Source organism: Marmota monax, unplaced genomic scaffold (genome assembly GCF_021218885.2).
Source record: "Marmota monax isolate L192 unplaced genomic scaffold, Marmota_monax_Labrador192_F-V1.1 WCK01_AAM20220418_F8-fsc00066, whole genome shotgun sequence".
NCBI classification, from domain to species: Eukaryota; Metazoa; Chordata; class Mammalia; order Rodentia; family Sciuridae; genus Marmota; species Marmota monax.
In genome coordinates this window covers 524,518-547,340 of record NW_026692805.1, presented here as the reverse complement: position 1 = coordinate 547,340, position 22,823 = coordinate 524,518, and the positions used below count along the sequence as shown (strand labels likewise).

Below are 22,823 nucleotides of genomic sequence, written 5' to 3'. Positions count from 1 at the left end.
ACTAGATGTGAGGTCTGAGAGAGGAAATGAAAACTGTCTTAAAATTTGTGTGGCAAAGGGGTATTCTTGATAAGAGGGTACAGGGTAAAAAAGGAAGCCAAGAGGGAAAAGAGGACTTTTTCTTTTAACTAGTCATACTGATAAAACTGTCTCTTAAAAGATTAAGATCTCTCACCATGCTAAGAATTTTCATGAGCAAACTTTTCTTAAAATCTATTTCCTAGCATTAGCTTCCTCCTGTGAGAAATCTTAATAGCTAATCCAATTTATTTAAAGTGTATGGAATTCTCCAGTTTTGCTACTTCATCCTGAGTCATGTGTAGCCATTTATATTTTTCTATTCCATCCTGATTTCCAAATGAAGCTGTTCATAGATCTCTCTATTCTCTTTCTAGCCTTTTGAGTATCCATAGCTATGTTTTCACATGCATTTCTAGTATTTTCTCTTGTTCCCTCTCTGTGTGTTTTTGTCTCTCTGTCTCTTATCAGTTTGGATACAGGTTTGTCGATTTTCTCCTTCTTTTGAAGAACTTAACAATATCTACTCTATCTCTGCATTTGTTTCTGATAGTCCTTATAAGTACTTGCGTATGGAAAGATGTAGATAATAACAGATGGCTTCAACAGTTGTTGCAAAGAGAAATGAGCTGAGGAAAGCAGGTGCTTGTCAAAGTGCAGTGTCCTGCAACGTTTCAGCTGTTGACTTACAAAAGGGAGATCATAAGGGCAGGCTGGAATCTGAGGACAGGGCAAGTTGTCCTGAATCCTGGTGGTGAATGACGTGAGAGGTGAACCAAGAGATTGCAAAACACCACCAGCAAATGCCTTTAAGACAAATTTCTTTATCATTCTCTTTTCCCTTTTAAAGTTCAAAGGTTTTTAGTTTCTTCTTCTTCTTCTTCTTCTTATTATTTTCTTTGGTGGTGTTGGGTATTAAACCCAGGTCCTTGTGCATACGAGGCAAGCACTCTATCAACTGAGCTATATCCCCTCAAACTTGTTTTAATCTTAACATTACCCAGTTAACACTAATATTACTTAAAATTTTTAGTTCACAGTAAACTTTGTTGGGATAGAAGGATGTTATCACTAGAAAGACAGTTTTAAAATTCTGTGGATACAGCTCAGTTGATAGAGGGCCTGCCTCTCATGCACAATGGGTTCAATCCCCAGCACCACCAAAAAAAAAATCAAATAAAAGTCTGGTAATCATTAGCAGTTCAAATGTGTGGGTGACACACTTCTCTGAGCAGGGTTAATAAGCAAACCTTCTCTGGAAAGATTTAACGTTAGCTGTAGTTTGGATTTTACTTGTAAACTTAGATGATCAAACAGCCTCCTATTCCAGCCATGTCTGTCGGCAACATTACTAATACACAAACACACACACACACACACACACATACACATACACACACTCTGCTATGGAATCATTCAGCATTGAGTCCAGAGGAAACTGAAGTCCACAGCAAATTAAATATCTTGTCCAAAGTCACGAATCTATTTGCAAGTGGAGCCATGACTACAAAGCAAATCTCTTTAGATCTATCCTAGTTTTCACTCCATTCCTTTACAAACATATCTCACTGAACAAAAGGTAGATGAATAAATATAGCATTCAACTAGTTATTACCAACCCCAGCATTTCAAGAGACACTTTCTGCTAATGGAAATGTGTGTATTTAGAGTGAATATCAGAAAGAAGAAAAAACAAAGTTGGAACAAATTGTAAAAACTTCTCTATAAATACACCATTTGTATCACATGTTAGTCATCTGAAGTGTTAAACATAGGAATGATCTTTGCTTTGTTTAAATGCAGAGATAGTTTGTTTACTCTTAAATATCTAATCTTAAGCTATCTTAGTATCTTTGACGGGATGAGCCTTTGAGGGTCCCCCCCTCCCTTCACTTTTTAGAGATTTTAGTTTTAATTCACAGGAAGACTCTCAGGAAATCTTTTTTTTTTTTTCCTTTTCTTTTCCGATTTCAGATACATGTAAAGAAAAAGACATAAAGCTCAGATCTTTGCATCATGCAGAAGTTGTTTATGTGCCTAACAGCTGTTTCTTTTGATTTTTTGGGATATTTAGTTACAAATTAGAACCACCATTTCATACAGTTCCTTTGATTTTAGAATTCCAAACAACAAAGAACAAATGTTTTGTAAAAACTAAACACTTTAAGAAACACATATATTAAATGTTTTGAAATTCATTCTTCAACTTTCTAGAAGTATTCCATTACATTATGAGACACTGCTCTGCTCTGGAGCTTGCAATATGATTTGATGGGTTAATTACCACATGGAGGAAGATTAATTTTTAATACTGATGTTATTAGCATTTTTAATGAAATGATTCCATTCCTTTGCTCACAAATGCTCACACAATAGCATTTTAATGCAACAGTATATCATCTTGCATATAGCATATTTTTTGGAGGTATATCATTTTCACTCCTTCCTTCTAAGTTCCATTAATTTTAAAAGATACAGATTTTCTATATTTGCTTGACAAATCATATATCTTTTTACACACAAAAAATTCTACAAATGAGTTTTTCACATCTTTCATTGAAAAACATTATCTTCAAAGGTTATGGAACTTTGGATTAATGTTAGGTAACAACCCCACTAACTACTTAAGCAAAATAAGGAAAATTCTAGTATATCCACATTACCATGCCATTTAAATGATATTCTTAGGGTACCATATTGTTACCTTTGTTTTTCTTTCTCTGTTTTTTTTTTTTTTTTTCAGTGTTCAGGCCATCAGGGTTCAGTGAAGACTGATTGTACATAAACTGTGTGGGAGCTAGATTATTACCTAGTAAGAATTCCTTTTCAAGGCCTGGTCCTTCTGGTTTACTTAAGTAACTGCTGAACTCTGTGTGGATACTATCTCAAGGTTCCCATTTTCTGCCTTCCCTCACATTCTAAAGATTTTATGCTAATCAGTGACTACCTATCCATCTAACTAGACTCACAATTGTGTGTTTAGAATTCTAAGATAGCCTCCAAGATGTCTGGCCTGTGCTGCACATATATCTTGTACCACTATTCAACCATGTATTGATCTAAGTACTACTGTATATTAGTATTTTCATTAGGCAGGCTAACTTATCAAGTAAATAGGTTTATTTAGCTCACAGTTTTGGAGGCTGAAAGTTCAGGATCAGGTGGCACTCCTGGTTTGGTGTTTGGTCTTTAGTCAGGACCTAATGGCAGATGGCATTGCCTTAGTGGGAATATGTGTGGGATAAAGAGATGACATCTTGAAATATGAAGCCTGAGAAAATCCCTTCTGAGGGTATGCCCACAATGCTCTAAGGATCTCCTGTTAGGCTCCACTTCTTAATAGTTCACAACCTCCTTCTGCCACACTAAGACCCAGTCTTCCAACACATGAACTTTTGGAGCCTATGCTCAAGCCACACCCATTTGGATAAGATGGGTCCATTTCATCATAACATAGGATGGTCAGCTTCTTGACTTTGAGTCCACCCTGGACCAGCCAGTCCCTGGCCAACTTCCCAAGTTGCAAAAATGTATGGTAGAAACCGAGCTGATGCCACATGGGGCAGAATAGAGATGTCTCAGCTGAGCTCCATCCACACTGCCAATCCACAGTACTGGGGGCAAATCATTTATTCTTGATTTTAAGTCACTAGATTTTGAGATGTTTTGTTATACAGTGATAGAAAACAGATGCAGATATTAAAGAACAGGCTTCATAATATGATTTTAAAATGAAAATTGTATGTCTTTTTGAATGGGTTATTGTCTATTCAGATGCCAAACATATAGAGCAAAATTTAAGGGTTGAAAGGATGCATGTATGAAAATGGACTTCACTCCTCCAGGATACTGTCAACCTCACCTCATCTCTTTAGAGCTCTTCTGGATGATGCTTAGGGTATAGAGTTAACAATTTCAAAATTTATGCATGGAGAAAATGACCAAAGTTGAGGATAGAAGTGAACATACTTATTTCAAATTGATTTGATTTGCTCTACTTTATGTTCCCAAATGTTCATTTCTGCCTTCTTCAATTTTTCTAAGAATGAATTCAGACGTCACAGCAAAAGAACAAGGTTAAAGCTTAGCATATGGATGACCTTGTGAATGAATGCTCTAAGATGGAAAATTATCATATGCATTTTCCAGTAATTTGAGATTAGACAATCTGTGGGTTAAGTGAAGTGACTAAGCAACCATTCAGAGGAGTATTTTTTTTGTATTTCATTTGGAGAAAACAAGTCACACAAGGACCTCCACGCCCCTAGATTAACTGCATCAGTCTAGGAACAAAAACCTAACATTCTCCAGCAGGTTCCTAGGCCACTAGTTTCCCTGACCCATCCAGAGTCCTTTCCACATTCTGAATGTGAAATCAATGGGACGTTGGACTCAGACTGAGAGTCTAGTATCACCTGAAGTCACCTCGGAAAGTCCAGCTGAGCCCTGAAATTCTAGCCTTATTCATCAAACATCTGTCACATACCTACTTTGTTCTGTGCACTGTGGTTGGTAGTATGAGTATAGATATACAAACCACTTAGTACATAGCCTTAAAGTTCTTATTCCCAGGGTCTATTCACAGAAGCTCCCAGGCTCCCAAATTAAATTGGATCCTCCATAAAAATTCCCCTAAGATTCCCTAGGGATGGAAAATATTCAGCCCCAAACAGTGGACATAATACATTGGTAGATTTGCCCTGCTATATTTTAATAAAGATTTGAATTGAGAAATTCAAAGTAAACATTTGCTCTCCATTTATTTGTTTCTGGTTTAAATGAAATTAATGGTACTTGGGGTTGGGGTAGTGTTGACTTTGAGTCTGTAAGCATTTTTCTCTCAGACTATAGAATAAGCCATGTTTCCATTTCTCTCAGAGGGCAGGGAAATACTGTGTGGTCACTTTTCACATGGCTTGGTATCTCAAGTGTTTGTCCAGGCTGCTTTGGGAGGACAAATCAAGCTCCTTGGTGGGTTAATGCTTGTTATGGTTTGGATATGGAATGCCCCCACAAAACTCATGTGTTAAAGACATGGCCCCAATACAGAGATGTCCAGGGGTGGAACTTTTTTGGGAAGTGACAGGATCATGAAGTCTGTAACCTCATTGGTGGATTAATTCATCATTTAATGGATTAATGGACTACTGGGAAGAAGTGGAAACTGTAGGCAAGAGGGGCATGGTTAGAGGAAGTAAGTCACTAGAGGCATGCCCTTAGGGACTATATTTTGTCCCTGGCCCCTCTCCATGCCATCATGAGCTGGGCAGCTTTCCTTTGCCATGCATCCTTCCACTATGATGCTCTGCCTCACCACAGGTCCAAAGCAATGGAGCCAGCCAACCATGGATTGAGATCTCTGAAACTGTGAGCCAAAATAAAATTTTCTTCCTTTAAGTTGTTTATGTCAGGTATGTTGGTCACAGGATTGAAAAGATGACTAATACAGTGCTTTACTGAGGTTAGAATTCAAAGCATGCTTTTTCTATTAGTTGGATGGGGCTGCCATAACAGAATACTACAGACTGGCGGCTTAAACGTTTTATTTTCTCACAGTTCTAGAGGCTGGAAGTCCAAGGTCAATATGCTGGCAGGGTTGGTTTCTGGTGAGGTCTTCTTGCTGTGTCCTCACATGGCCTCTGTGAGCCTCCTCTTCCGTGTGTGTGTGTGTGTGTGTGTGTGTGTAGAAAAAGAGAGACAGAGATCAAGAGATCTAGCATTTATTCCTCTTCTTATAAGGTTACTAGTGTCCTACTGAATTAAGGAGTCACTAGTCCCCCTAATTAAGGCCCCATCCTTATGATCTTACTTTATCTTAAGTACCTCCCTACAGGTCTATTGTCCAAATGTGGTCACACAATCTAAAAATTATGGGGGGTACACAATTTAATCCATAACACTTCTTATATGCCAAATGCTATGCTAGGCATAAGGATGTATAGATATCAAGCACAAACTCTATGTTCAGGGGAGTACATATTTACAATTCAGAGCAATAATTACAATACTTTGATGGGTATGAAGGGGCAGAAAAGATCCATTTGGTTTGAGCAGGATGGGAAGGTTTTCAAAGGCGCCCTAGTCTCCAAGAGGGGAGGACTGTTGGAGGTAGGGATGGGGTGGGGTAGAGGTAAGCTGAGCAGGGAGAGAAGCAAGTGGAAGAGCATAGAAGCGGACCTACTCATTTTCCATCCAGGCTCCATAGTCACAGAGCAGGGCCATTTGGCAAGTGCTGTGACTGCACAGTCTTGGGTGTTTGCAGGATGTAGGAAGAGTACACAGAATTTGTTGCAGTGATGTCCCAGAAGTGTGCTGCACTTTGGAAGACTGCACTGAAGAGCTTGGACTTGATCATGGAGTAGGAATGGGACACCTTCTTCCTCAAGAAGAAGCTGAGCAGTTTGGTTTCAGAAAGTTTGCTGAGGAAGCAGTTGGGAAGAAATACTTTGTGACACTGGAGACAGGGCTGGTTAGAAAGCCCCTGCCAGTGTGGTGACATGGCATAAAGAAACCCTAGTAGTGCAGGTGGTTGAGACAGGTGAACAGCTAGACATCATGTACAATGTCAGGAACTAAGAGTTGACATTGATGTGGGGAAGCAGGGAAAATCTAGAATGGATCCCAAGTTCTGGTTCATGGCTTGTGGAGCTACTGTTTAGAACAAAAACAATACAAGACAGGGAGGAAGGAAGAATCAAATAGTAGGAAACACTCTGAATGAAATTCTCACAGCTCAGCTTCTTGGGTTGGGAAGGGGCTTCTCTCTTCAAATCCTTTTGCAGGTAATTCTACTCCTTAGCAGGCTTCTGGGGTCTGAGGATGGCCAGGCTGTGAGGCTGTGGCATTGTGAATGATAGATATCTTTAGACTAAGTAATTTGCTTACTGAAATCCATTAATTGATGGACTTTTCTGTGTGATCATGACCCAAGTTCATTTAGTCAGAAAAGTTTTCTAATGAATAAACCCTTAGTCATTCATTGCCAAGAAAATTAAAATCCTTTTGATCTAGAATCCATCAAACCCCTGTCCTTATTTGTACTCTGAAACAGACCCTGCTTATGTATCTGCTGTGATTCAGATAGATAGTAATCTTAGAGCCTTTGGGTTGGCCAGAGAAGCAACTTGCTGTAGGGGAACCTGAAGAAAATGAAATTCAGAGAGAATTTTTTAAAAAGGCAAAATAAACCCCTTTTCTCTTGCACATAAATTTACATCTCCAGTTACCCTTTTATTAAGGGAGCTGGGAGGCACATGAGTCAATCTCCAAATTATTGTCAAAATGAATTTGTACAATTATGACAAACCTGTTTCCTTTTTCCTAATTCCTTTTGAGTTTTCTTCTGAAAAGTAGTGACGGGATTGCAATGGGGACAGTCTCTCCCAACATCACAGGGTATAGTGGAGATGGAGCCCAGACGTGGGCGGCCAAACACCCAGCTTGAGTACGAGCGAACGTTCATGAGAGTGTGAAATAGATGGTGAGAGAAAGAACAGGCAGAAGACAGGAGGGAGGGAGAGAAAGATCAGAAAAGGAACGAGAAAGAGAAAGTGGGAATCGAGAGAGAGAGAGAGACGAGAGAAGAGAGAGGAGAAGGGAAACCGGAGAGAATCAGAAAAGAGAGAAAGATGAAAGGGGGGGGGGGAGAAAGAAAAAAAAAAGAGAATCTCTCATTGAGGAACTCTGAACGCGCGCCTGTCACCTCACCAATTTTTTCTCCTCTGGCGACGCGTGATCTTTGTCTTTAAACATCGCCTCACTTCTTTCGCGAGTCCTCTAAACCAACCAAACTAAAGTAACAGAATTTCCCGGCGGCACGGAACCTGAAGCCCGTCGCACTCCTCTGGGGGCCCACGCGGACCACTCAGGCCAGGCGTGGGGGCGTGGCCGGGGCTCGCGGCGGGTGTGGCCGGGGCGCTCCGGGGCGGGGCCTGGCGGTGACTCAACGGTCTCGCCCCGCCCCCAGCCCGCCCCGCCGCTTAATTCGGACGCGCGGGGCCGCAGGGTGCGAGAGCCGCCCTGAGCCGGACGCGCTGGCTGGCTGGCTGTCGGATCTGCGGTTGGAGCCGCCGTCGGAGCCGCCCTCGCGCCACCTCGGGCCGCCACTGAGCAGCCCAGCCGCTGGGCGCTGCCGCGGTCGCCTGCAGAGCCAGGGAGGGAGCCGCGCGTCTTTGTGCGCGCCGCGGTAGGTTGGCCCCGCACTTAGTTCTCACACAAAGACGAGGGTCTGGAGGAGGCCGGCTGCCCGCAGGGACGCGGCGCGTCGGCGGCCTGCCCAGACCCCCGGCCTGAGGGACCCTCCTGGCAGGAGGCCGGTGGAGCGGTGAGCGGCATGGGGCGGGGGTCTCTGGTGCCCGAGAGGGTAGTGGGCGTGCGGGAACCCGAGTCACCAGTGCCGCGCCCGGGGAGGTGCAGGGGGTCGGGGCTGGCACGCGGTGGGTGCGGGCGGCGGCCCCGGCCCAGGGGCGCTAGGGAGGCGGGAGCGATGCGAGAAAGGGGAGCCCGGGTGGCTGCTGAGCTCATTGTTACCTCTTTGGCCCTGCAGACTAGACTGTCTGAAGCGGGCTGCGCTGCTCCGGGCGCGCCGTTCGCGGGCAGCTGCCCGGTCCTTGGCTCCCGCTCGCCCTGGTGCCCCGGCGGCCCGACAGGGTCAGCGGCCCGACGCCAGTCCCAGCCCGGCAGACAAAGGCGGAGTCGCCAGGGTTTGTCCCCAATTGAAAGGTGGCGGTGACAGTTTCTAGTCTGCAAGTAACTTTTCTGATTTGACTCATCTGTCTCTGCTACTCCAGTGAAACCAGTGTGTCAGATGATGTTTGCACATTCATAAAGTACTCCAGTTTTGAGTTGTGTGATTTCCCCCCAGGCATGTTTAGGTCACTAGGAAGAGGTCTGTTGCCAATGCTCAAGTTTTAATATACGTAAGGGATGGTATCAACCCTTTGTGAAATTTGAGGAGAAATTATTTTCAGAGGATAAAGTGCAGATATAGCCATATCCATTCTTTCTTGCGAAAATGTTTTAGTCAATGACAGCAGAGAGAAGTTTCTTGATTAGAAGGGACCAACTCGAGATTCCTTGCTAACAGATACATCAGTTTTGTTTTTGTTTTTTTCTCTTGGCACGCTACCCCTCCATGACTTTGGACATATTAGCTGTCCGAGTTGCTTTAAGTTGAAATAGTGTCTGGGGTGTTTGTCTAGAGATTTCAAAGTGCTAGTGGTTTCAAGTTTAGAAATTCAAATTATGAAATTGTGTGTATTTATTTAAAAAATGAAAAAATGTGGGAAAAGATTACTCATGTGAATACCACCCAAACACACCCTGTGGCTGAAGGCATCTTTGCTTGATTTATGGTTGGGTTGTCCTGGTGTTTGTGCAAGTGAGTGAATGAGAGTATGAGAGAGAGAGAGAGAGAGAGAGAGAGAGAGAGATGCACACACTAAGCTACCGATTCTTAAATTTTACCAGTTATATCACTCTGAAATATGATACTTAATGATAATTCTGAAATATTGCACACATGATTAAATAAAAAATTGTTTTGGAATGTATATTTTTATAGCCTTGTAAATAACCACCTATGCAGAAAGTAGAGGGAAAACAAAGGAAAAACAGTGTAATTTCTACTTCACTTGGAAGAATATGCTGATAAGAAAGTTTTATGGATTATATATTCTTTAGATTTCAGGCATAGTTTGGAATTAGCTATTTTTAAATAAATACAAATCATCTTTAAAAGTATTTCAGAGTAAAATCATGTTCTGGGATTCGGGAGAAATATGTGATGGAAAGGAACTTTTTTTTTTTTTTTGATACAACAGGAATAGCAGTGATTTTACAGCTGGAAACATGCTTGCTTCTAAAATATTTTGCATTGAAAAAGTGAAATAAGGGTTTCCCATTGAGTATTGAGTAGTTTTGAGTGTGGGTACTCTGGAAAACAAAAAAGTAATTCAACCATGTATTCAGCTGCCCAATGCTTTTATCATTATCTATTTTTATATTCCTCTTGTAAAATTTTTGGACCTTTGAATTATTTAATATGCAAAGTGGAAAGAGGCCTTTGAGACAACCATTTAGAAGTAGGTTGATCATGAAGCTGATGCAATACTTTTTGAAGTGAGAATTTACAAGAAGGAAGTTGTGGTTTTGAATTAACAGGTGCATTTTTTTTGTTGCTGTTAGTACTGTTTGGGCTCCTTCATGTGCAGTTTGGATATTCTCAGTCTGTATGCATGCTTAGAGTAGTTGCAGTGTCCTCTGAAGGAGGGGGGAGGTATGCAGTCTTCTGTAGGGAACAGAATACTTTTAAGAGTTTGAATAATAACATCAGAAGAGTCTTCAGTAGGAAACACTAGCATCTCAGAATCTTATTTTTTAAAATTTATTTATTTTTGGTACCTGGGATTGAACCACTGAGCCACATCCCCAGCCCCCCTCCTTTTTTTTAATTTTGAGACTGGATCTCACTCAGTTGCTTAAAGCTTCCCTAAGTTGCTGAGGGTGGCCTCAAGCCTGCGATCCTCCTGCCTTAGCCTCTTGAGCCACTGGGATTACAGGTGTGCACCACTATGCCTGGCTCAGAATCTTATTTTTCAACCCTCCTGTGGTACCTTGGGTGATAAAAGTAGCACAGTCAAGCTGACCTTGAGGTCAGACAGAAGAATTGCTCTTCAAGTCTTTTGCCTCGAAGGAGAGAAACGTATGGGAGTAGCCCAGTGTTAGGGACTTTCTGTGGCTATTTCTGATGGCCAGCCTCCTACCAAGGAGACAAATTCCATTCCTGGGATGGTTAAAAGAAGACCTGGTTTGTGGTTGAGAGAAGTGCTCCAAGAAATCTTGTTCCTGAACTCTAGGATGCTGTCATTCATCCATTCATCTTTTTGATGCTTAATTGTTTAAAATGTCACAAAGGTGGAAAAGATTTTTTTTTTTTAAAACTAATTCTTCAGGATGATTGAGGAGTAGATTATTTCTGTCCAATCTGAAAGATGGCACATGGAAGACCAGTTAATAAGGCTTAGTATTTTTTGTTAGTGTCCCATCTGCCCTTTCCTTCCAGAATCCTTTGTGCAAGTGTTTTGAAAAAATGGGTCAGGGAGTTTGCTGAAGTGATATAGATTTCAGGCATTTGTAGAAGTCCCCACCTATCTTGGGGAGTCATCACCCTTCTTTTAGTTTAGAAAAAGTAGAAACTGAACAATTTTGGGGCTGGCTCTGTACCAGAAGAGCTGCTGTGGAATGAGAATCTGTGCATCCCAGAGCCACTTGTGGTCTTGGTGTGACTGATGAGAACACCTTGCAGTTCCTTGTGTAGTTCCTTGTCTCATCTTGGCCTGATTTTGCTTTTTCTTCTCAAAGTAAACTATTGTCACCCTTTGCCTTTCTAGTTCAACAAGTGCTGGGTCTCATCCATTTGAGATGAGAACTTTATCCTATGTACTTAAAGAATGCACAGAAGAGGAATCCATGCTTTTACCCACCTAGTATTATTGATTTCAGAACTCTGTCAGTAAAAGAAATAAAATTATTTGGCAATCTGGCTTAAGTTACCATTGAACTGCTTCAAGGCTGTTTCTAAGGCTGATAGGTGAGAGGTTTGCTTTTCATTCCTCTACATTTAACAGATATTTATTTAGTGCCTCTTATATGCTAGACACTGGGTTTACTGTTAACCTTGTCACTGTTTACTGTTTACTTGTTACTGTTTAACAGAACCGATAGGGTCCTTGTTCTGTGGCAGGGCAGGTGAGGATGGCATTTTAAGAATCATACACAATGACACAAAAATTACTAAATTACAGTTCTAAGAGCTATGGATATAAAATAGTACTTTATGAATTAAGCAATGTCAGAAAGAATGATGTAAACCACAGCTGAGGATGGAAAATTGGGCTCTGACCATGTAAGATAAAAGGAGGATTTGGGGCATAGATGGGGGTAAATAAGATGATTTGTCTAGGACTGATCAGCTGAGAGTATAGCAGTAGGGGCATGGCTGAACAGATTAAGTGCACTGCTTGGATTTTGTGTAGAATTTGGCTACAGATCTGGGACACTTTGTAGTGTAGAATTGAGCAGAGGTGGGAAACTCTACAGTGTTGTTCTCTTGTCTTCATTCAAGGTAATCTCAGGGCCAATAGGGATGGGAAGCCAATTGTGGTGGGGATATGGTGACCTGAGCTGGTTGGTATTGCCAGAAGTGAGGATTGGTTTTGGAGCATCTCTGTTACAAATGGAAAAATGAGCTGGGGATTGTGGGGAGAGGGTGAGAAGACTTGCTGAAAATTATTTTCAAGCTCTGGTGAATTGTAGGAAGGAAAATGGGGAGAGCTACTGGGACAGAAAGGGTTGTTGATTTCACAGTAAGGAAAGTGCGATAGGTGCAGGAGTTGGTGAAGCATGGGCTAGGGTGTGTGTGTGTGCGCACTTGTGTGGGGAGGTTGTGAGAGACATATGGATTGGTAACAGTAATGTTCCCTCCACACAGCAAAGGCTTGGGTTGTAGGGCATGACAGAGAAGGACTTTCTGGGTGCTGTTCCTGGTCTACTGCTAAATAAGTCCTTAGCAGTCATGAGACCAGGGGGCTTTTGATGGAGACTGCTGAGCCTCTGCAACCTTGTTAAGTACGTGTTGTCAGGTCTTGTCCAGAAGCAAGGTAGGAAAAATGCAGTTTCAGACCAGCTGTTCCTATTATAGTGGTATCAGGCACAGGGGCAGTGGAGGATTTGTTTTTCTCCTTATTGTTGTCAGCACTAATGTAAGTTATACAGGATCATCTATAGGCAACAGCCCTGCTCTACAGTAGCCCTGGGCTGTTGGAGTGAACTTGTAGAATGGAACAAGGATCTGAATGTGGTGTAGGAGAAGGGTTTGGAGCTTGGAGCCATGCACATCAGAATTACAATATATTCACCAATTTTCTGATTTCCAGCAAGCAATATAACCCCTGTGAGCCTTGATTTTTCTCATTTGCGAGATGAATTTGGTGTACCTGCCTCCTATGGCGAATGAGAACAGTGTTAGGTCATGAAGTACCTAACTTGTGGTCCCTGTGACTTGGTAAGTGATGGTGTTTATGCTGTTGTGTCAGTACCCCGCTTTTAGAAGCTTATTTTTTATAAAGTTTTTTTATGGTAAGAACATGTGACATAAGACCTACCCTCTTAGCAAACTTATAATATTTTTAAAAGTGTTCATTGTTGATTGCAGGTTCAGTGTTGAACAGTAGATGTCCAGAGCTTATTCATCCTGCTTGACTGAAACTTTATGCCCATTGTTGGCAACTTCACATCTCTCTTATCACCCCATTCAATCCCTTGCCCCACACAACCACCAGTTTATTCCTTAATTTTATGAATTTAACTGTTTAGATACTTCTTATAAATGGAATCATACAGCATTTACCTTCCATGCTTGGCTTATTTCATTTGGCATAGTGCCTTCAAGGTTCATCTGTGTTGCTGCATGCGGAAGCACTTCCTGCTATTCTAAGGCTGACTAGTATTGCACTGAACGTTGTGACACATTCTCTTCATCTATTCACTTGGTGGTGGATCTTTGGGTGTTCCCACAAAACTCCTAGAAAGAAACATAGGGGGAACCTTTATGACATTGGTGAACCTTCATGACCTTGGTTTTATCACTGCTTTCATGGACATAATACATTGGCAGCAAACAAAAATGAACAAGTGGACTGCCTCAAATTCCAAACCCTCTGCATAGCAAAGAAGATAGTCAGCAAAGGAAAACGTGGCCTACAGATGAGAAAGTATTTCCAAGCCAAATACCTAATAAAAGCTTAATCTCCAAAATATGTAAAGGCCTTCCACCATGCAGTACTAGAAAACCCCACAGCCCAGTTAGAAGACGGACTAGGGACTCGAGTAGACATTTTGCTCACAGCCTTTTGACTCCAATTTTTAGTAAAGCACCTGGCAGCGATGTCAAGATGCTGGCATATGGTCGGTCATGGTGGTGCACGACTGTAATCCCAGCAGTTCAGGAGGATGAGGCAGGAGGATGGAAAGTTCAAAGCCAGCCTCAACAGCTTAGTGAGGCCTAAAGCAAATCAGTGAGCCCCTGTCTCTAAACAAAATACAAAAAAAAAAAAAAAAAAAAAAAGGGGCTGGGGATGTGGCTCAGTGGTTAAGAGTCCACGAATTCAATCCTCAGTACCCTCCCCCCCCCCAAAAAAAAAAAAAGTTGCTGGCTTGGGAACATTTGGGGAGGGTGAGGGACTCTGTTCCTCTTGTCACTGGCCCTTGTCTCTCTTCATGTCTTCAGGAGAGTTTTAAAGATAACCTGGTTTTAACATTAGAAATTCATGTCATTTTCTATACTTTGGCATGCTTCCTAAAGTGTCAACTTAAGAAGTGTAGGAGGGAGGCCTGTGGCACTGTGGAATTGATAATAATGTGGAAACTCAGTGCACACCTCTGAGAGTTAAAGTAAAAACTTGTGTTTTAAGGCATCTGGGCCTAATGGTTGCTAATGAGTTCACAAAAAAAACTACAGTTATATTATTAAATCCTGCAACATAAATAATCAGAAGTTGTTTATGGATGTTAAATGTAGATATATTAAAATTCCCATGTCCTTGAGGAAGTTATGAATATTGTGGTAATGTGTATGTGGAAGGAACTTAATGTTCTTTCCTTTATAATTTGATGTTATTGGAATTAGGTAAGCCTGTGGCCAGGATTCTTTTTTCTCCCTCCCTCCCCTCTCTTGATCCCTTTCCCTCTTTCTTTCTCTCTTCCTTCCTCCTTTTTCTTCCTTCCTTCCACCCATCTAACCATCCATTCTTTTTCCACCCACATAATTGTATAATGCGTTGGAAAGAGATTTCCAGAATCCTAAGACCTAAGCTCAACATAAATTAATATGATTTTTGAGCAGGTCATTTATTTCTATCTTCCACCTTCTTCTTTAACTTCCCTACCTCTCAGCTTTGTCTTGAGAGTGAGATGAAACCATGTTTCCTTTATACCTGTAAAAGTGCCTGTAACTGTAAACTGTTGGTTAAGAGAACACTCTGGGGTTCTCATGACATGTGGGCCACCCCTTCAGGAGAAGGTGAGAGTAGGCAGAGCCTAGACCCCTGCAAAGAGCAAGCTGTGTTGTGCTGTAAGTTCCTCGTGTAGTGGTTTCATTTGGTTATTCTGACCTCATGGAATGGGAGGTATCATAGAGGTAATAAACAGTATTTGACCTGAATTATCAGGGCTCCTGTATTCACATCTGTGAAATGCAGTAACAGTAACAACAACTATAATAATGACAATCCAATTATTACCAATGAACAGTTTTCTAACAAGTCCTATGTGGCGGGTGTTAAGTGCTTTATGACATTTGTTCATTCATTCAGCAAATATTTAACAAATGCTACTATATGCAAAACACTGTTTCAGACTCTGAGGGATCTGTGGATAGGATGGTGAATAGGACGGACAGATAAAACCCCTGCCTGCATGGTGTTTATATGTTGGTGGTATTAGAGACAGTAAATAGATACAGAGATAAGGTGGTTCCCATGAGAAAGATGTCAGATCAGAGAGCTTAGTCTGGTGGGAGGGGAGGTGGTGTTTTAATAGGCTGAGGCCCTTCTTAGAAAAATTTGAGACCTGAATGAACTGAGCAACTGCTCCAGTCCATCTGTGCAGAGGCCAGTATAAATAATGCTTGAGGCCAGTGTAAGCTTGCTGTGGAAGGAATGGTAGAAGGCTAGTGTAGTTGGAACTAGAGGGGTAGGGCAGGAGGAAGGTTTGAGTGGGGACCCATGGTCAGGACTTGACTGACAAGGAAACCATGGAAAGTTTTGAGATGGGGTTGGAAGACATCAACCTTACATTTTATACATAGCCCTTTGACTGTGGAGGGAAGTGGTGACTGCAAAGGGTCCAGTGAAGGAGGAAGTAGGAAGACCAATGGAGGGAGCTACTGCCACATCCGAGAGGGATGCTCAAATGACTGAGTGGAACTGCTGAAAAGTGTTTGAATACTTGATATATTTGGAAGATGGAACTAGCAGGATTTAACATAGTGCATTTGAAGCTGATATTTGAAAGAGAGGAATCATGAGTGACACCTACATTTTTGGCCACTTGGTGAAGAGGGGTCTTATTAATTGGAATAGGAAGACTAGCCAAGGATTCTTTAAATGTATACAATGCCCTCTGAAATTAGTATCATTTTATTCCAATTTTATAGATGTGGAAACCAAGGATTAGAGAAGTAAAACGTTTGTCCTAGAAGAAACTGAATCAGGATTAGGAGCAAAGTTTGATCTGTGCCCAAGTGTTACATTTTCAAACCAATTTTGTTGTACTCCATAACTATTGGAATTTACAATGATGCCTGATTGATGAGAAATTGCCTGTGCAGATGCTTTAGAAATGCATCTGTTTTTTCAAGCATAACTCTATTGAGGTATAATTTACATTGCATACAGCTTACTCATTATTAGTAAATCTGTTAAGAGATAATTTTTAGTAAATCTGTTAAGAGTGGGCAGCCATTGCCATGGTCCGGTTTTTTATTTCATAGTCAGTTCCTATTACCATCCTTAGCCTTAGGGAAACTGATCTTTTTTTTCTGTCTCCAGAGTTTTACTTTTCTAGAAATTTTGTGCAAATGTTGTTTTCATTTATTTAATGTATTTGAGTGTATCCATTGTTGCATCACACATATGCTTTTAAGGAACATTCTTGATCTTTCTCAGAAGAAGGCACTCTGAAATGATGAGAAAAATCATCCACTGAAATATGCCTAAAGTTGGTAAAAATAATTACAGCTTGCATTTACTGAGCATTTGTTAATGACAGGCCTGGGCTCTGTTCATTATCTTATGTGATCTTCTAAGTGATTCCATGCGGGACATAACATGATTAATGTTTTACAAATGAGAAAACTAAAACAGAGAGGTTTTAGTTTGGGGCCTTGTTTGGGCCTTGTTTCTGTAGACCTGTGACCACTCCTAGGGTCCCTTACTGTTCATTTAAAGCTTATACATCTTAGCTTCAAAAAGGGCTGGGAATCCCATTGGAATAATGCACTTTCCAGATAAAGCTTCAGTTGCACTTTTAAGGAGAATATTTGTTCTGAATTTGTATTTTGGTATTATTGTATGGAAATTACAGTGTTTTAAAGTTATCCTTTTGTAAAGCAATATTGTTAGGCATAGTGTCAGAATGACACCAAATTAAAAACCAAATTATGCCATTAGGCCAAGTTTGCATGTTTGAGTTATGTTTTAAATGTCGTTTTTACTAGAAATACATTTTTGTATGAATCATCACTTGGCTGTTATCTTACTATTAATGGATAGAATTTAATTAGGCATCATGCATTTTTTTTCAATGTTTATATAATTGTATTATGTGTTAATACATTTCCCCCTTTATCTACCAACTGTACATTTATTTAAAAAAATTGTTTTTATTAATTGTAGATGGACACAATGCCTTTCTTATTTATTTTTATGTGGTCCTGAGGATCGAACGTGGTGCCTCACACATGCTAGGCAAGAGCTCTACTACTGAACTACACCTCTGGCCCCAAACTCTATATTTAAATGGTGTTTTTTCCCTATCAACATTAATGTCCATATTGGAAGATTTCATATTATTTAGTGCACAGAAACACTTTTGCCCTTCACTAGAGTTCTGAAATGTTTGAAAAGATTTCATGCACATAGGTAGCTTAGAGCTAGTTATGGAATTTTGGCCACGATGAACAATAAAGTTTTTGGAGTAAGTACTGACTTTACCTGGATTATATCCTTATTTTCTGGTAAGATAATTTTCACTAGTCTCACATTTTCCTAAGTTTGTAAAATATATTTATGGCCTAGTTAAACCAACTCTGCAAGTGTCTTGCATTTTTAGGGATTTTTATTTATAATCTAGTTTATGAGTTAAAAATTAAAAAAAATAAAAAACTGCTGCTTTTTATTTTGGAGTATATGTTTTTTTTTTAATTTTTAATTGTTGGTTGTTCAAAACATTACATAGTTCTTGATATATCATATTTCACACTTTGTGGAGTATATGGTTTTAAAAACAAAAAATTAATAACTTTAATTTTAAAATATTTCTTTCAACTCTCTATGTAATCTCTATGTGGTTGGAACCACAGGGGAATTTGCTTTTTTAAAAAAGATTAATAATGAAATGCTTTGCCAGGCCTTTGAAGTTGGTGTTTTTAGTCAGCTTTTTTGCTGCTGCAACCAAAAGACCTGACAAGAACAATTTTAAGGAGGATAGTTTATTTGGGGGCTCATGGTTTCAGAGATCTTAGTCCATAGACAGCTGGCTCCATTCCTTAGGGCTCCAGGTATTGCAGAACATCATGGCAGAAGAATGTGGCAGAGGGAAGCAATTCACATGATGATCAAGAAGCAGAAAGAGACTCCACTTGCCAGATACAAAAATAAATACCCTCCAAAGGTGCATTATTATTATTATTATGAATAATGGATTTAAACATATTTGATAATGTGTTTCAATCCAATCAGTTATACAGAAGGTTGTATATGTCCTTCTGCTAATTGTTGTTTGACCAGGTCATGGGCTGCTTGTATCTTTTCTTTAGTCAGGGGCCACTGAGGAACCCATACTGGTCTTTCTGATTTCCAAGTAATTTTTATTGTCTCAGTGGCCCTTTCTGAAAATCCAACCCATGTCTGTCTGTTCCTTGATCTATTTGTATTGGTGCTGCTATACCTTGTTCTTGTTTTTCTAATCTTTTTCCTTTCCTAAAACCTTGTCTAGTCATAATAGTGGGTGCATTTTGGTTGATGTTATTTGTTAATGTCAAACCTAATTGATCTAGGACATCTCGTCCCCATAAATTTATAGGAAGATGATCCAATACATATGGCTGTATAGTTCCTTCACATCCTTCAGGATCCTTCCAATCTACTACCATTGCACTTCTATGGGGATTAGTTGCCACTCCTAGGCCTCGAAGCGTTTGAGTGGCTTGTTGTAATGGCCAATGTTTTGGCCATTCTTGACGAGAGATGATGCTAAGGTCTGCACCTGTATCCAGTAGCCCATTAAATTCATGTCCTTGAATATTTAGTTTTAGCATGGGGCGAGAATCTAAATTTAAAGAAAGCATAGCCCAATCTACACCTGTGGAGCCTAATCCCTTGGAACCTCTTTCTACAGTACGACTGGAAAATTTATCATGTAGGCTGGGTATTATTAGTAACTGTGCTATTCTATCTCCTGGTGAAATTACTGATATACCCTTTGGAGAACTGGCTATAATTTTTATTTCACCTTCATAATCGGGATCAATTACCCCAGGACTTATCATAAGTCCTTTTAGAGTAGAAGAGCTGCGTCCCAATAATAAGCCTACTGTTCCTTTGGGAAGAGGTCCTTTCACCCCTGTGGGAATGATTTGAACTCCCATCTCTGGAGTTAGTACTGCTCTGGCGGAGGCGCAGATGTCCAACCCTGCGCTCCCTCTGGTTTGTCTGATGAGGGATCTGATGGACAATGTGTCCTGGGCACTACCCTGATGGGGTTGCTGGGTTCCTCCAGTGCTCCGTATATTTGTGGTTTTGGGACCCGGAGCATTGGGCCCCCCTGTCCATTTTTTGGCAATGGAACCCAATGCCTTTCTCCATGATATCGTGGATAAACACCTGGTCCTTGTTCGTTTTTTGATAATGGAGTACCCTCTATGGTGGTTTGAGAACGGCATTCATTAGCCCAATGTCTCCCTCTACGGCACCGTGGGCAAATACCTGGTATTCTACTCCTTTGATACCTAGTTTTGTTAAACCCTCCTCCAATGGGGCAATTCCTTTTAAAATGTCCTGTTTGTTCACAATTGTAGCATGTTCTTGGCCTGGCATCTAAAGCCTGTTTTACTGCAGCTGCCACAATTTGCCCTTGTTCATTAATGTCTCTGGCATCTAAAGCCTGTTTTACTGCAGCTGCCACGACTTGCTCTTGTTCATTAATGTCTCTACATAATTTAATATATGTGTTTAAATCTTCATGTTTCCATGGTCTAATGATATCTCTGCACCAACGATTCGCTTGCTCATAAGCCAGGTGTTTTAGTAATGGCATTGCTTGTTCTGTATTCCCAAAAACTCTGGTAGCTGTTTGAATAAGCCTATCTACAAATTCAGCATAAGGTTCATTAGCTCCTTGTATTACCTTAGATAATTGACCTTGTAAACCTCCATGTCCTTGTAAAGTCTTCCATGCCTTAATTGCATCTGCAGCAATTTGTGCGTATACGCCAGGATCATATGCAATTTGTTGCTGCTGATCCTCATAAGGTCCCTTTCCTAACAACATATCTAGATTTCTCTGAGGATAACCAGCTGCTGCATTTCGCCTAGCCGTCTCCTTGCAAAATTCCTCATTGGCAACCTTCCATAACAGGTATTGTCCTCCATTTAGCACAGCTTTACACATATTAGCCCAATCTGCTGGCGTCATGTTCAAGTTGTTAATGGATTCGACCATGCTTACAGTGAAGGGTGCTTGAGGACCATAGGTTGTTACAGCCTCTTTTAGCTGCTTCACTGTTTTGAAATTTAAAACTTGGTAAAATCGCTGCCCTCCTGCCTCAAATACAGGGCATGTTAATATTTGAGATCTTGTCTCAGGATCCCAACTATCAACTGCGGGGGTTGGGGGCCTCCCAGCATATGGAGGTGGCGCTGTTGGTTGGACACTTACGCCCTCTGGTGATAGAAAGGTGTTAGTAGCAGTCTCCTGTAGAGGTGGTGCTGTTGGTTGGACACTTACACCCTCTGGTGATAGAAAGGTGTTAGTAGCAGTCTCCTGTTGTATTTTTCCCCCTGATGGCTTTTTCTGTTTTACACTTTCTTTCTCTGTCTGACTAGCTTGAGAGGCCTTCTCTTTTACTTGAATCTTTTCCTCTGTCTGACTAACTTGAGAGACCTTCTCTTTTACTTGAATCATTATGTCTTCTCCTTCCTCTACCATTGTCTGAACTGAAGGCTTTGGACTAAGCAAACAAGATATGAACGTCCACAATGGCAATGTGCCATCTGGCAGAGTCCCTGGGCTTTTCTTTTCTATTCTTTTTAAATCTTCACCATGATGGTTCCATTGTGATATATTTAACAACTCCTCCTTAAAAAGCCATGGGCTACATTTTTGTATTGTATCAACGTATGCCCTGATTGTTCTTGATTTTACTGAGATGCCTCCTTCCTCTAACAATTTACTTAACACTCTTTCAGTTTGTTTTTTACTAATTTCTGATCCCGTATTTCTACTATAATACAACCCAACAAGATGACGCCAAACAAAACCGAGACAGAATGAAATAAAAAGGGAACAACAAAAAGTCATTATAGCCTTTCTATCCTCCTGACATGTGCATCCGTCCTTTCTCCCTATCTGTTCCTCAGACGTAAATAGTTTTTCCTCAGATGTGAGCGGTTTTTCTTCCGTCTCACTCATCTCCAGGGACAGGCAACTTAAAACAAAAGTGAAGCAAAATAAAAGAGGAATCTTAAAATGGCTACCCATCCTCTCGCCCTGCCCTCAGGGGCGAGCAGTTTCACTTACCCTCAGTCGCTCCCCGTACGGGCCACCAAATGCCGCAGTCTGGCTGGGCACAATCAGGAGCCACTTGTCAAAAGAAACTAACTTTATTTTTAGAACCACACACGCCAAACAAAATAGCCTCTCAGGAAAAACCCTCAGAGCCTCAACTGCCACCACCGGCTTTCCACAAGCCTCTCTCTCTCACACAAGCTTCTCTCCACCTCCCACAATCCTCCTGCTCTTGAGGCCGATTGGCTGGGTCACGTGGGCGGAGCCAAAAATGTCCCCCAATGAGCAGCTCCGTGGTCTGAAAGGGCAGGGAAACAGCCCAATGAGCATCACCGCAGAGGAGCCAATCAGCTAGATGTTGCTGGGGCCGAGGAGCCAATCAGCTAGATGTTGCTGGGGCCGCTGTGAGCCAATCATCAGCCAGCAGCTGGAAGTTTGCTGGCAGCTGGAAGTTTGCTGGGGCCCCTTTGGCTGTGGCTCTCAACAAGTTATTATCTGTGTTAATATGCAAATTGTCCTAATTTTGGCCAGTGGGAGCTTCTTCAATATCTCCTGAATTCTTTAACATAACACTTTGATCTTTGGTAGCTACTATTGTGGTAGCTTTCCCTAAGGTAGATTCTAGTTTATAGTAGAATTTAGTAATATATTTAATTTAAATAAACATATTTAATATTCACACAAAAATTTTTTTAATCATTTCTCAAAATAAATAAATATCCCAAAGACATGCCTTGAATGCCCACCTCCTTCAGCCACTCCCTACCTGCCTTCAGTTAGCACTCAGTTAATCCTCATCAGGGGTTAATTCACTGACTAGGTTAGGCTCTCATAACCCAGTCTTCACCTCTAAGCCTTCTTGCATTGTCTCATACATGAGCTTTTGGGGGACACCTAATATCTAAACCACAGCAGTGGGTGAGGACTAACAACTATGGTTCCGTACTTTTTGGACAGTTCTGTGCAGAGACAGGATAAAAATCCTATGACTTGAGCAAGAAACTTGAGAAAAGCAGGACTAGAGGGCAGAGGTAGAGACTTGAAAGGCTCAAAAAGCCTTGTCTTTATTTGCTACCCTCTGTTCAACTTTAATTTTTATGTCTTGGCTGGTGTGTGTGTATCACCTTCTTAGGCCACCAGCAGTGCATAAAAGTTGGAAGCAGTTTCTACTGCTCTATCTCAGGCTGGCTTCTAATAGACATAGGCCTTGAGAAAATAGATATATATATATTGGAAAACTA

General features: G+C 41.0%; 1 protein-coding gene and 1 long non-coding RNA gene across 4 annotated transcripts in view; one reads left to right on the top strand and one right to left on the bottom strand.

Moving 5' to 3' along the window:
- Positions 1-7,870, bottom strand: part of LOC124095201 (uncharacterized) — a 68,914-nt gene extending 61,044 nt beyond the window's left edge. The window contains exon 1 of the long non-coding RNA XR_006852427.1: positions 7,726-7,870. This is a non-coding gene — a long non-coding RNA (uncharacterized LOC124095201). The remainder of the gene's footprint in view (positions 1-7,725) is intronic.
- Positions 1-22,823, top strand: part of Fam107b (family with sequence similarity 107 member B) — a 197,640-nt gene that overhangs the window by 108,683 nt on the left and 66,134 nt on the right. For 2 of the 3 annotated variants that reach the window (XM_046448360.2, XM_058580514.1), the window contains exon 1: positions 8,028-8,203. The exons of the other annotated variant lie outside the window; for it this stretch is intronic. The gene's annotated coding sequence lies outside the window, so the exon portion shown is untranslated. Of the gene's footprint in view, positions 1-8,027; positions 8,204-22,823 lie in introns of those variants that run through there. 3 annotated transcript variants of the gene reach the window in all.